General features: G+C 48.5%; 1 protein-coding gene across 2 annotated transcripts in view; it reads left to right on the plus strand.

The window, feature by feature from the left end:
• NBAS (NBAS subunit of NRZ tethering complex) overlaps positions 1–15,519 on the plus strand; it is a 212,954-nt gene that overhangs the window by 45,300 nt on the left and 152,135 nt on the right. The gene's annotated exons all lie outside the window — the stretch shown is intronic.

Below are 15,519 nucleotides of genomic sequence, written 5' to 3' on the forward strand. Positions count from 1 at the left end.
GGTCTTTAAAAATAAATAATATAGGTTCCAATTAATTTTTTGGTTTGTCTTTCCATGATCCTTTAATTACATGTAATTTTTAATTACATCATGATCTGAAAAGTATGCATTTATTATCTCTGCCTTTCTACATCTGATTGTAAGGTTTTTATGCCCTAGTATATGGTCAATTTTAGTATTGGTGCCATGTACTATAGAGAAAAAATTATATTCCCTTGTATCCTCATTCAGTTTTCTCCAAAGGGCTATCAATATCTAAGTTTTCTTTTTTCTTAAAACAAAATTTTTTTAAAATTTAAGGCAAGGGGGTTAAGTGACTTGCCCAAGGTCACACAGCTAGGCAGTTATTAAGTGTCTGAGGCCAAATTTTAACTCGGGGCCTCCTGATTCTAGGGCCTGTGCTCTATCCACTGCACCATCTAGTTGCCCCCATATCTAAATTTTCTAAGATTTTAGGTTTTTAGGTTTTAGGTTAACTTCCTTTTTGTTTATTTTGTGTTTAGATTTATCTAGTTCTATGTCTCCTTGTAATTCATTCAGCTTCTATTCTAAGGATTTAGATGCTGTTCTACTAGGCGCATATATGTTTAATAATAATTGAGCTTCATTGCCTATGGTGCCTATGAAGAATATTTAATTTCTTTCTTTTCCCGTTTAATGAGATCTATTTTTGATTTTGTTTTGTCTTGAGATCAGGATCACCATCTCTTATTTTTTTTTTTACTTCTGCTGAAGCATCATATATTTTGCTTCAGTTCTTTTATCCTGTATCTATCCCTCTGCCTCAAATGTGTTTCTCGTAACATATTATGGGATTCTGGTTTTTAAGCCATTCTGCTATCTGCTTCCATTTTTGTGGGAGAATTATATACTTTAATTAACCAGAGGTGCTAAAGAGACAGAGAGAGTGTGTATACTTGATACTATGGAGGGGAGGAGGGTCAAAGGATTATGGTTAGAGGACTCCAGAGGGAGAGAATTTATGTAGAGGGGATGGGCATTAAAACATCAGGAAGAGCGTTTCCTTTGCTTGACACTTTGGCCACAATTGGAGGGAATGAGCTTGGCAGGGTCGATAAATGGTTCATGAAATGATCTGGCTTTATTTGATGCTTTGGCTCATGAGAATTGTGGGTCCATGGAGGGTCCTTGAAAAGGGGGTGAGGTATAAAGAGATTATAAGTTGACATGATTCATGACTCTTGAGAAGTATATTTCTAATGAGACAGAAGAGGGGAGGGTACTATGAGGCTGTGTTACTCACTTATCAATCAAGTAATCAATTAATTGGCCTTTGAGAATAGTCCTTCTATCAGGTCAAATAAAAGGAGTATATTTTGACAAAGGGGATGTAAGTACAAGCCAGGATTAAAACAATGAAAACAAAAAAAGAAGGGTTCTACTAGGAGAAGGCTAGACATTTGTGGATAAATAACACCACCTGAAGAGGCACAAAGACCTCTTATAGTATAGGGAAAGGAGGGAGGTTGGGAACACTGAGTAAATCAACAGATTTGGCTGAGAGAGGGAGTAACATACATTCTCAATTTGTTTTGTGTTTTTTATTTTTGTTTTTTGTATAAATGTTGTTTTTTTCATACATTACTAAAATATTCTTGTTTAAGAGTAAACATAATACCCCCTCCCCCAAAAATATAGACCCTCATGAGCAATAAAGTAAAGAGGAAAACAAAATTAAAATGATGATGATGATGATAATAATAATAATAGGGGCAGCCAGGTGGTGCAATGGACAGAGCACTGACCCTGGAGCCAGGAGCACCTGAGCCCAAATCTGACCCCAGATACCCAACAATCACCCAGTTGTGTGACCCTGGTCAAGCCACCCCAACTCCATTGCCCTGCAAAAAACAAAACAAAATAGTAATAATCACAATGATAATAGGGGCAGCTCGGTGGCTCAGCGGACAGAACATCGGCCATGGAGCCCAGAGCATCCAGGCTCAAATCCGACCTCAGACACCCAACAATAACCCAGCTGTGCCACCCAACCCCACTTGCCCTTCAACCCCCCCAAAATAAATAATAATAATAATAATAATAATAATGATAAATGTGCTTCAGTCTGTGTTCCAACACCTCCAGCTCTGTTGCAGGTGGATCACATTCTTTATGATAAGTCCATCATAAAAGCTACTTCCATATTTTCCCACTATTGCCATTGCTGATTGCAACTCCTTCCATTCATACTTCCCCAGTACCATACATTATATTTTCTCTCTCCTTTCACTCTGTCCCTCTTCCTAAATGTTCTGTAAGGTATGCTGTTCTCTTTATGTCCAACCCTTCTTAGGGTTCCCACCTTCTGTCCCAGCTGTATTACAACCTTCCTTAACTAAAGCAATCTAAGTAAAGCCACTTCTGATTTAATTATGTGTAGAACCTCTAAGTCCTCTCCCTCTGTCTCTGTAGGAAATGCCACCCTCATAATCAACATCACATTCATGTCTCTCTTAGACTCATATCCTCTAAGTACAGTCTCTTCAACTCTTTTCAGCCCTTGAAAAAAGACAGTTCTCAAGGGTTATAAGAGTTATTTTCTCTTGTAGGGATGAAGGCAGTTTAATGTTCTTGACTAGCATTTTCCCCCTTTCTGTCTACTGTTTTATGCATCTCTTGAGTCTTGTATTTGAAGATTGAATTTTCTGTTCAGTTTTGATCTTTTTATCAGGAAATTTTGGAAGTCCTCTATTTCATTGAAAGTCTGTCTTTTGCCCTGACAAAATATGATGAATTTTTCAGGGTAATAAATTTTTTATTGTAAATCCAAGGTCCTTTCTCCCCCTCCCCCCCGAAATATCATATTCCAGGTCTTCAGATACATTAAAGTTGATACTGATGAGTCCTGTGGTGTAATTCTTTTTTTTTTTAAGATTTTGCAAGGCAGTGGGGTTAAGTGGCTTGCCCAAGGCCACACAGCTAGGTAATTATTAAGTGTCTGAGGCCGGATTTGAACTCAAGTACTCCTGACCCCAGGGTGCTGCCCTGGTGCTGCCTCTAATTTTATTTTTAAATACTTGTTTTCCTTTTCCAGTTGGACAATTTTAGTTTTTAATGAGTTAAAGTCTTTTTTCCAGTTGGTCATTTTTACTTTTTTAAAGGTATTGATTTCTTTTGGTCAGCTCATTTCTTTTTTCCATTTTTATTCTTCCTTTCTTCTTTGGCTTTTTTTTTTTAAGTTTTTGCTAGGCAATGGGGTTAAGTGGCTTGCCCAAGGCCACACAGCTAGGTAATTATTAAGTGTCTCAGGCCGGATTTGAACTCAGGTACTTCTGACTCTAGGGCCAGTGCTCTATCCACTGCGCCACCCAGCCACCCGGCTTTTAAATTCTTTTTTGAAGTTCTTCTATGAGATGTGGATTTGAGTTCATAGATTTCTTGGAGACTTCTCATGTAAGTAATTTCTTGCAGCTTTCTTCTTCTGAGATGGCATTTTCACCATCTCTCTCTTAATAGTGGCTTTCTTTGGTTAGGACTCTTCTTTTTTTTCCCCCTCATTTTAATAGTTGAGCTCTGCTCCTAGGATCTGGGTCCTTAAAAGTCCTAGGCTTTTTGTGCTGGGGCCGGGGTCTGGTCCCTGGCTTTTGCTTTTCTAAGCAATGCCTGGGCAGAGGTTTGTACCCAGATGGAGGTTTGTTCCCTACCTTGTGTTTCCAGGGCTCAGATTTTGTCTTGGGTTGACTTGTTGTTTAGCTGCCAGGATCTGGGCTGGGCTGTGGCTTGCCACTATCTTTCCCATGAGACAGACCTCTCCTGATGATCCTCCACAATGTCTGGAGTTGAGAACTTGTGTGGAGGCTTCATCTAGCTTCATGCCACCATCTTGGCTCCCAATGGTTATTGAGTCTTGAGGAGCCTATGAGATCTGTATGGAAGGGAGAAGAGACGAGGGCCAGGACAGAGCTCCCAGGGATGCCCACAGAGAGCAGATGCCCACATGAAGAGCCAATAGAGGAGGTGAAGAAGGAGGGATCAGATAGGTGAGGGAAGAGACAGATCAGGAAGACTAAGAGAGAAGAGTGGTCCAGGGCTGATGGACCAGGGTCACAGGCCACAGAGAGGTCAGTGTGCGTGAGGACGGAGAACAGGCTTGAAATTCAGCAGTTCAGAGACCATTGGTAACTTTGAAGGATGAGACCAGGAGTCAGATGGCAGAGTTAAGGTGAGAGTAAGAGGAAAGGGAGGTCTAGATGGCTGTCTCAGGAGCTTTAACCTTGGAAGGAGGAGAGCCAGGGGACTGAGGCTAGCAAGGCTGGATTGATCATGAACGGGGAGACCCAGGCTTGTCCATGGGATAGGATCTCTTGCACAGGAGAGGCTTTGGTCTTGAGAGAGGAGTAGAGGAGGAGGAGGAGGTGTGAAGAGGAAGCTCTCAGCCTTTGGTGACTATCTCAGCCAGGAGAGAAGCTCCATCAGAGAATCCCAGTCACTGAGGGGTCTCTTTTCCTTCCCTGTTGAATTTAGGTAGCCTTGTCTGATGTGTAGGAGAGGGGGGTGATCACTGAGCCTGGAAAAATGGTAGGAGCAGGGGCGGCTAGGTGGCGCAGTGGATAAAGCACCAGCCCTGGAGTCAGGAGTACCTGGGTTCAAATCCTAGCTGTGTGGCCTTGGGCAAGCCACTTAAACCCATTTACCTTGCAAAAAAAAACCTTAAAAAAATGGTAGGAGCACTTTGGGAAGGGCTTGAAAAACTAAACTGAGAATTTGTCTTAGAGGCAATAAGGGTCCTGGGATTTGTTCATTGATTAGGGCTTGATGGGGTCTGACTTGCATCTAAGAAACATTAATTTGGTAGCAACATAGGTAGGAGGGGTTGAATTTGAGTGATGTAGATTTATAAATGGCAGAGGATTTTTGTCATCCAGTTTTTAATGTGGGACGAGGCCCGTGGGGGAGTGGAGGGTAATACTCAAGCTGCGGACCTGAAAGACCAGGAGGATGATGGTTTGGGGAAGAGTGGGGCCACCATCTTGAGCTTGGGCTGTGTGTGTGGTCCTTGGGGTATAGCAGGTCAAAGGAAAAGAGGCTTGAAATCATCCAGGAGAGAGTTCCCAGGCTTCTTCTGGGCAGGGGTGACTGAGCTGGGCGAAACCTAGGCTTCTGAGGTAGTTCCTCCGTTATTTATTCCTTCTCATCCTAAAACGTCAGGAAAAAATGTTGGAGGAGAAGAGTGTTGGGAGAGATGTCAGAAGCTGACACAGGACTGAGCTGTTAGGAGACCCTGGCTGTGGCTGACATTTAACATGCCCTGAATATCAAGAGCTCACTAATGGCTGGCTGACCTCTTGAATGGGCATTCGTGTTATCTGCGCTATTGTCACTTTAATTCATGGGCACATTGTCTTCGGGGGAGGGTGAGGACTCTTCAACTCTGATGGAGAAGGGGTGTGAGGGGACCAAGGACTCAAGATCACAGGCTGCCTGGTACATTTTGCCCAGCCTCCAGGGGAGCCCCCTGTGACCAGGCTGGCCTTCAGGCTTGCCCCTTGTGGACACGTGTATGTGCATGAACATACACACAGACAGGTCCATACCACGCAAACATGTGACCCATTGCACATACACAAACATACTTACAGAGACATGTGCACATACACACAGGTATAGGCAGATGCACACATGCAACACATACACACACCACACGCCACACCACACACACACACACACACACACACACACACACACACACACCTGGCCCAACTGTCTTGCATTGCAGTTTTGCAGTTACATTAGGAACTAGCTCTCCAGTTGCATCTGAGTTTGGGAAGTCGTTCTATATCCTGGGGTCCATGATTGAAGCTCCAGTTGCCTGCTTTGTAAAGCCTTGACTTCATCCTGGTGAGGCAGGGGGACTCCTGGTGCAGTCTTGGGAACATCTGGATGGCAGGGGTACCCTTGCTAGGGTGGTCCTGAGCTGCACTGTGGGCAGTGGCTCACCAATGTAGGGGGCTCTGGAGCATCTGGCTCCTCCTGGAATCTGCAGGCGGCCTCGGGCCTCCCATCCTGGGACCTGTGTCTGGGCTGGACCCACCCTGTGGCCGTGGGATGGTATCTGTGTTCCTCTTAATGCTCCGGAGGCTGTAGCTCCTGACATGTCAAAGGGAAAATCTACCATTCTGGGCCAAGATTCCTCAGAACACATCCTAGGGTGGAGGCCATTGGGTTGGCTCTGGTTTAATTCGGTTTGAGTCACTCATAGCCTGTGGTGGCATCAAGAGAGGGAGATGAGGATGGCATGTTGTCCTCTTTCCTCCCAGCAGATCCAGTCTGGTTCCTGAGGTGGGGTCCATCCTGATGTGGATTCTTTGGGAGCTCCTGCTAGGGTGCATGTGGGGTGTTGGCATCTTGTTCTGCCTTCATTGCTCTTCATTTGACCTTTGGGGGACAACAGGTTGCATCTGATCCTCCTTCCAAGGCTTCCAGCTCTTTGGAGTCTCTTGTGCTTTTATGAAAAACTGATAATCCATGAGAAGTAGTGATGGAAACCCCAGTTAATGGAATGTTGGGTTTGTCAGGGCGTCTCAGGTGCGCCCTCAATAGCATGAGAACCATGGCAGTGGCAGGGATTCTAGAGTGCTTTTTGTTCTTGAATTTTCTGAGTTTGATGAGATTTCTTAGATTTTTAATGGGTTGGTTGGTTCGCAAACGACATCACTATATTTGAGACAAATGACAGTGTATCTGACTACGGCTGATCAGACCAGTAGGAGCTTGGAATGCTCTGCCCCAGGTTGGGCACCAATAGCCCAGGAACACCCAGGGTGGGTGCTCTAAACTTCAGTTTTTAATGGGTGGGCAGCATACAGAAGGTTGCTTATCCTGTAGAGCGAGAGTGAGGGACTCTGCGAGTGCGCCATTACTTTGGTGACTTGCTCCTCAACACTCCTTGTGGAAATGGACGGTTCAAACATGCGGGTCTCCAGGCCACTGGACGGAGACCTTGGCTGGAGTCACCACAGACGCCTGGATAATGGGTAAAGAAGTCAGTGCATTTGAAGGGCCCAGGAGGCGCTGGAGTGTTTCATAACACTGTGTAAGATTATTTATTTTGGAACATCAAATTCTGCTCAGAAGAACCTTTCTAAACCCTACCGCTGAAAGGCAGAGGGAGGTGTGTGGCTGTAGGAGGACTAAAGGGGAGAGAGTGTATGTATGTATGCATGTGTGTGTGTGTGTGTGTGTGTGTGTGTGTCTGTGTGTCTGTGTGTCTGTGTGTCTGTGTGTCTGTGTCTGCAGGCCTGAGGTCTGTGTCTCTGAGTGTGCAGGGAGGAGGATGGTGGCTAGAGATGCCCTTGTGACCTTGATGGCTGAGAAGGAGGAGGCTGAACCAAGGCCAGCCACTTGGCCACGTGCTCGGAGGGGGCGCTTCTGACGTCTCTGGAGATCTTGTTTCCAGAGATGTCCAATGTGGCTTGGAGACTGAGATGAGCCTGATTTCAGGGTCATCTGCCCAGAGTGATGGTAGAACCCATGTGGATGAACTCCTCCAGGAAGGGAGTCCTGAGAACAAAGAGGACCAGGACAGAACCATGGGTCCCCATGGACGCCCTTTCCCCATCTGGGAGGAGATGGGGAAGGACCAGTCGCGGGGAGAGGAGGAGCCCCAAGAGGGAGGACTTGTCCCAGGAGGATTAAGGACTCTGCAGGACCCTGGGCTCAATGGTGAAGAAATGATGAATGATTTTGGAGAGAAAGTTTCAGATTGAAAGGAATTGGGAGGTGACTGAGAGCAAAGCCATGGACATAGTTTGTTGGCTCCCGGTCCTCGCCTAGTCAGGATAGAGTGAGGGCAGTGGCATTCTTTTGCCTGGGGAGGAGCGGGCTTGGGGTTGTCACCTAAGAGAGATGGAGGTCCCTGGGCCATGGTGGGAGAGAGCCAAGAGCCCGCTTGGGCTGCATCTGGAGGACCCATTCAGAAGCGGAGCTTCCAGTTCCATTGATTCCTTTTGGTTGGAGATCAGGGAGCCCAGACCACCTCTGGACCCTTGAAGCCCAGACTGGATGAGGATGAAGGATGAGGATGGAAGCTATTTGTGGGGGAGACTGATGAAGGCCCCCATGTGGGCAAGCTATTGTGCAGGCGCAAAACTGCCCCTACCCTCAGAGACGTGGTGTTTCTAGGTAAAGGCTGTGTGGAGGGGACAGGCTCTGGGGGCAGCTGCGCCGGGGGCTCCCCTTAGTGTTGACCACAGTTCTCCTTCCCCCTGCCCAGTGAGCACTTGTTGGTGTTATGGCTGGTGTTCTGGACATGCAGTGATTGCTTTTTGAGGCCCAGGGTCAGTCCCTCTTTTCCCTATTTTTCCTTGAGCCTCTTTCTGCAACATCTCAGGAGCAGGACCCCCAGGCCCTTTGAGTTCCAAGTTTTGCCTCTGAAATGGAGTTATGGCCTCTCATACCACAGGCCAGCTGCTGCAGGCCTTCTCCGGAGAGTCAGCAGAAGTGACATCTCTGTTTAAAATTAGTTTAGAGCAGTAAAATGTGGGCCCTGTTTTGACCTCAGTGGTGAGGACCAAGGGTCTCTAACAGAAGGATGTGACACCCAGAATTCCTTCTTCCCTCTATCAGAAAGGGTTTGATCTGACCCACGTTGCCCACACTCTCTCTCCTATGTCTTTAGACACCTCTTCACCATGCGTGGGTTCCTCTGCTTCCACACAGGTTCTGATTGTTCCTGTGAAACACTGAGCAGGGCCTGCAGGGGCACCGGGGTCAGAAAGCGTTGATTAATTGACTGCTAAGGACCAGGGGGTTCCCCTCAGAAGGCCCAGGAGGTTCCCTGCCCCACCGTGAGCCAAGTTCATCTGAAGGATGAGGAGTTGCAGCAGCTCAGGCTCAAGTATGGCCGAGTGGCCAGGTTGGGGGTGGTGACAAAGGACGGGCAGACGCATTCATTTGTCAAGGGACTCCCAGGGCAATCAGTTTTTTGGTTCTGTCTGTTCTTCAGGCTGCCTCCTCCGATTATAGAGGAAAGCCAGGCCTGAGGATGCCTCAGACCTTTGAAGGTGGGGGTGTGTGATGCTGCGAGAATGAGGGAGGCTCAGCTGCTGTTTAAGGAGGGGCAGCATCCCTGCCCTGGCTCTCCCAGAGTTGGGCCAGGACAGCGTGGTGACATCGCTCAGCTCTCAGGTGGCCCCTCAGACCTGGCCGCCTTAGCCCCACAGAACTTGAGGTGTTCCAGGAGACAAGGCAAGCTGCTGTCAATACCTGGGGGGGGGGGGGTCTTCACAGAATCACCTCCTCCTTTCTTGGTCTCATCCAGACACAGTTTCTCAGCTAAACTGCCAGACATCCCAACATTACTCCAGAGAACGCAACTACGAGGGACTTGACATGTTGTTTGAATGCCAGGCATATGCTTACTCCCAAAAATCTGTCTTATAGAGAACTTACCTAGGGCCGTCACTCACAGGGGGTCAGAAGAAGCAATAACGGGACACCCACTGGCAGAACATGGTGAGCCCTCCTCAGTGAGGGGTCTGCACTCTGAGGAAGGTAGGATTGAAGCAGCTCAGAGGAAATGTGATGCGTGACAGTGTAGAGTGCCCCCAAGTTGTTCACCTGGGCTACTGGTGCCCACCCTGTGGTGGAGCATCCCGACCTTGTATCGGTTTGATCAGCCACGGTTGGATGCACTGTCATTTTTCTCCAGCATGGTGATGTCACTTTGATCTTCGTTGATACCGAGGGACAAGAACCCACCAACCAAGACCCAGTTTCTCTGGTCCAGGAGAAGCTGAATGGCTGGAGCAAAGTGATGAACCAAACAAGGTTTTAAAATTCAAGGAATTGCTTCCTTTTTCGATGATCCTGTTTCCCAGTCCTTGCGTTCTCTTGAAGCTGAGCTTTTCCAGGGAGCCCTCAGGCCCCCGAGACACCTGCCTGTGTCCATGCCATCTAGTAGGACCCAGGGAATGCCTTCTCCTTTGAAGACTCGATGGGCAGAATTCATTTTCTTTCCAACCTTCTGACCAGCAAATTGAGAACATAGGATCTTTAAGTAGATTAAAACGAGTCTCCTTAATGGTTGAATTACCTCTGGGAAATTTTCCATATGATTTCTTTTGGCTGTGCATGTTTCTAAGCAAGATTTCATTAATATGTAAATATGCATCTGTAATACCCATGAATCCCTTTCTCACTCTATATTCAATTAACATACAAATAGATTGGTGACCATCATTTTCCCAATTTCTGATATAGGCTACTTTATTCAGACATTGTTTTTATAATGAAGCAAATTGTATTAAAATTTGCAAACAGAATCTCCAGGATTTCCTGTCTCAGGCCCAGCAAGGCCTCATTTCACACTGGATGATCTTGTCCCCCCACTCTCACCTGGGGGGGGGGGGCTTCTGCCCTCCTCCCTTTCTGTTCTCAGTGATGTCATCAGCTTTTCGCTTTGGGGGTGATTTCCACATCCATTTATCTGGCCCCATTCTCTCAGCCCCAGTCCTATGTCATCATTGGTCTTTCAGACACATGGAACCCATTGTACCAGAGACACCTCCAGCTCCCCATGATTGGCTCTACCTCCTGCCAGAAACCTCCCCATTCTTTGGGGACCTAAGCTCCTGGCCGCCGTGTCATTCTTGACATCTAAGTCATCTTCACCCCACATATCCTGTCTTCCTGTCTGTCCCCAGGTCTTGGGTTTTCCTCCATTACGATAGCTCCCCTTCGTCCCTTCTGTTCAACTCCTCTCCTGCTGTGCCCTCCTCCTGGACTGGCTCTAGCTGCTGAAGGTCAGTCTGCCCCAGGTCTCCTCCCTTCTGTCCACCCTCACCTCCACTACCAGAGCACTCTTTCTAGAGCATCATTCTGACAGCATCACCCTCCTGCTCAGTAAGTGTCACTGGCTCCTGTGACCTCCAGACCCCTTGGGCCCAGCCTCCCTTTCCAGTCCTGTGTTCTCTAGCTGCATTGGACTTCTTGCTGACCCTTCGAGATGGCCCTACATTGCCCATCTTTGTCCCTTCAGTTGGCCAGGGTGCCCACCATCCTGGGGAGCAGGCCGTTATGTTGTACCCATCATAGACAAGTTGGGGTGAGTGACTTGCCCAGGGCCACACTCCTGGTGAGGGGTAAGGGGGTGTCTGGGGCAAGATTTGCAGCCCTTGCAGAATGGACAGAGGATTGTCTCAGGACTGGGTCTGTCAGATGCCTCCCAGCTCTCCTTGGTGGAGGCCCAAGAGGTGCCCGAGTCTACTGGGGTCTGGTTGTGAAACCCCTACCTAGAGGTGTTGACTGCTGACCTCAGACTGACACTGACCCCTCTCCTCCTGTTTGGGAGGATAAGAGTGCTGTCCTGGATTCAGAGGAAATGTGGCGCTCTGGGCCAAATGCTAGGTGGGGGCCAGAGCACCCCTAGACCAGGCTTTGCCCCTTCCCCTTCTCCTGCCACTGGGACTTTGCACAAGGCTTTAAGCTTCTCTTGGTCTTGGTTTCCTGATCTGCAAATGGTTGGGGGTGATCGGAGATCAGTGAAGATGCTGTTCGGCCCTAAATCCCTTAGGATATTTTCCATGATCTGTTGCAAGGTTCCAGAGATGTTGACGCCCAGGTCCCCAGAAGGATGGTGCCCTCCCTCTTAGAGAGCTGGACTGTGGGAGTCAGCTCTGGATTGGTTTAGGGTGGGAGCCCCTTAGCCATCTTGGCCTTCTCCAGGGTGGGCTCAGGGCTTGAGTTGCCAGTCTGTGGGAATTGTTCAAGTCCATCTTGGACCTGATGCCCCTCAAGGTCCCCTCTGCCCCCCTCCCCGTGTAGTTGTTTTAGGGCTATGCCCAAAGGCTTCATCTTATTTGGGACATCATGGATTTCAAAAAGTTCTCAAAGCTCTTTATATCCAAGATCTTGGGGTGCCTCATAGCAGTCTTGAGGATGGGCGTTACATGCTATATATGTGATGGCTGAGGTTCTAGGGGCCCAGCATCCCATCTTTCCACTGCATCATGCTCCCTTGTTATTAGGACTGTTGTTTCAGTGATTCATTGATTCGGTTTAGCAGGAGGAGCTTGGAGGGGCCTGGGCTTTCCTTGAGACTGGATTCCAATGCCCAGAATTCCTCCGTGGCTTGGTCTGGGAGCAGGAGGGTGATGCAGTCAGAATGATATTCTAGAAAGAAGTCTGGGAGCAGAGAGGAGGTCTGGGAATGCAGCTGGTTGTGTTTAATCGATAGACTCAGGTATTTGTCAAGGTCTGACAGCCCTAGAATAATGTCAAACCAAGACCCCTTCCTTGTCCTCTCCACGGATGAGGGGAGGGAGTGGGATGCTCCTCTGCTGAGTTTGGGCTTCAAGTGATCAGCCATACTGGGCCTCGTGCACTGCTGTCCTAGTGGACTTGGGTGGGTAGGGGTCCCTCTTCCACTGGTTCTCTGGATTGAGGGTGGATTCTTGGGCCTGACTTTGGGATATCCTTGGACTTTGAGGAGCTCCTCACCCACCCAGGTCACAGGCAGAGACCACCCCCAGGTGACCAGATGATGTGAGGGGAGTCTGCAACATTTTTAACCCACTCCTTCGATGGATTTCTGCCCTCTGCCAAGTCCCAGGCTCTCTGGTCAGCTGCCTACCTTGGTGGGATGGTGGTGGGAATTTTTCAGAAATTGTGACTGTTCTTTTGTTTATAGGGCAGATTGGGGTCTATTGATTTCTTTTCCCCTTGTTAGATAACTTCTAAATTCCTACTTGCCAATGATTATTGGTGAGTTCTAAATCTATCTTAGTATTTGATCACTATGAACCAAAATGTGCGTGTGCATATGTATGTGTGTGTATACCTTGTGCCCACACATGGGTGTGCTTGTGCAGTGCATGAGTGTGTGCCTGTTGTATTTTGGCACCACTTTATCGGACTCTTGTCTTAGAGGTGGAGAACAAGATGCTTTGGGCTGACCTGGGGCCTTCCTGGTACTTTGGCATTGGCTCTTTGGTTTCTTCTACCAGGGGCACGGGGGGGGGGGGGGACAGTAGCCATGATCATGACTCCCCCCGCCCTTTTCTTTCCATTCCCTTTTCCCCAGACCCACGAGGGACCTGTCAGGGATGCAGCGAGAGGTGCTATTAGAGAAGATACACAGATTGGGCAAAAGAAGCTGTTATTTTGGACATTTCCTTTTGACCCCTGCCCCCCCCCCCCAGGGTAAGGGGGAGAAGTAGGAAAAGGAAACAAGACAAAGAAACTGCATGTCCGTGTAACCTAGTCATTAGAGATTAGACCATCGATGCGCGGTGTGATGTCTTTGCCGCAAAAGGAGTGTCTGGCACATTAGGTGTCTGAACTTCACATTTTACCTTATGAATTTTCCTATTAATAGCTGAGTGGATCAAACATTTTTTCTTCAACATTGACTTAAGCAGTTCTGGGATCTGCTCACCATTTAAAATTTCTTTAAAACTTTGGGGGGAGGGCGGGGAGGGGGAGGTGTCTGTGGTCTCCCTGTCCTGGACACTTGCTCCCCACTACCATGGCTGGCTGGCCCCGGCATGGTCCTTGGAGTTCTCTGGCCTCACCGAGGCTGCCCTCTGGTCTTGTGGGGCAGACATGGCCGAGGTCTAGTCTTTGGGAATCCTGGGGTGTCACCGTTGTCCAATGGCCCCCAGAGCCTGGGCGTCTTCTGCATGATCCCTCCTCTTCAGTGCCAAAGCGTCTGTATTCTTCCCCCTGGGGACTATTCAGCCCTGCTACTGTTTGGAACCTCTCTCCACATAAGTGTCCACCTGGAGTTCACAAGGGCTATGGCTAAACCTCGGCCACCGACCTTGGGGCATCTACACCTGGACAAGCCTCGTTGTCTGACTCGCTGGAGGAGAGGAGGAGCCTGGTGAGGGTGAGGGTTGAAAGGATAGAGCCTGACTTTGTCTGTGGTGCCTGCCAGCCCCTCCACAGACCCTTGCCACCGCTAGTGTGGCACCCAGGAGCCTCCCGTTCTTTGACCCCCAGCACAGCCCATTTGAAAGAGCCGTCAGAGCCTTCATATGTCTTAATAATAGCTCCCTTTGATGATGCCCACATGTCCTCAGGATGCTCCTTGCAGGTTCAGTTGCACCTCTGAAGTCCACGCTGCTTTTCTAAAGCCAATTTTTTGACTGTAGCCGATCATCCAAGAGGCAGCAAAGCAAGAGAGGAAGAAAAGATGACACAAATGATGGAACTCTCTTTTTAAATTGAAATCACGCGTCCACTTCTGGGGTGTCCTTTAACACTGTCATTTTGTCTATTTTTCACATTCATCTAGAATTGAATTCTGGAAGCAGTGGAGTTCTCTTCCTCGATGCCTTCATTTGGCAGAGAAGGCATTCTAGGCCAGGGGCTGCAGAGAATGTGGGTGGGAGGGGGCTCTGAAAGCCCAAGCGGCTTGGCAAGGGTGCCATATTGAAAGTCAGGCTGAGGATTTCTGTTTGGTCTTGGAGATTGACAGGGTCAGGCTTAGGAAAATCACTCTGGGGACTGAAGACAAGGCTGGACTGGCCAAGTGGAACTACCATTGGGTATTGCCATAGTCCAGGGGGATGAACCAGGGGCTGGCAGTGGCAGAGGAAAGAAGTGGGGAGCTTGAGAGAGGCTGCAAGGCCTTGGCAACAGCTGGCACATGGCAGCAGGGGAAAGGTGGCACCCAGATTGTGAGCCTCCAGGTCTGGGGGCCCTGGTGCTGCCCTTCTCAGTTAGGAGGAGGGGAATATTTGAGAGAAGACTGAATTCCATTTGGGTATGTTGATTTTAAGGAAGTTGGAGTGGTCAGCCTTGGGTAAGGGGGATCCCAGAGAGAGCAGTGACCTGAAAGACAGAGGAGAGTATGCAGATGAAGAGGCTGCAGAGGGGTCGAGAGGATGAGGATTGAGAAAAGTCCACTGGAGCTGAAAGTTGAGAGACCACTGGTGTCTTGACAGATTCCTTTCGGTGGCTGCTGAGGCTGAAGCCCAGTCCCAGAGGGGATTAGCTGCCAGATGGTCTCCCTTCTCCAACCTGCACTGACTCCCCCTACCCCCAAGATTGAATTCAGAAGGGCCTGTTGGCAGTGGAAGCCCTTCAGGTCTTTGTTCATCTTATTCCCCTCCAGACTCCCTCAGTCTTTTTGCCAGTCTGGGTGTATGACGTTCCATCCCCCATCTGTGCCCATTCACTGCCCCAGGCCCAGACCCCCTGTATCCTCACAGCTCCTGCTTGACTTCCTGGGCCTTCTTCAAGGTTTCCTTCAATCCTGCCTTCTGGGGGAGCCCTCTCTGTGCTCCCATTTTAGGCCCCTCCCTAAGACTATCTTCTTTAACTCTGTGTCACAACAGGACTGGGAGTCAGGGAGACCCGAGTTCGAATCTTGGATGACACAAGTTGGGTGACCCTAGACCTGTGCTCCCTCATCTCCAAAATGGGTGGAATATTTGCTTCTCAAAGATATGATGAGAACAAAATGAGTTTACACATCTCATATGCTTTGTGAATCTTGGGGTGGGAGGTCATTCTAAGTTATTGTTACTATGATCATAGTCTTTGACTGCAGCC

The sequence above is a fragment of the Macrotis lagotis genome, chromosome 1, assembly GCF_037893015.1.
Source record: "Macrotis lagotis isolate mMagLag1 chromosome 1, bilby.v1.9.chrom.fasta, whole genome shotgun sequence".
In the NCBI taxonomy this organism is placed as follows: Eukaryota; Metazoa; Chordata; class Mammalia; order Peramelemorphia; family Peramelidae; genus Macrotis; species Macrotis lagotis.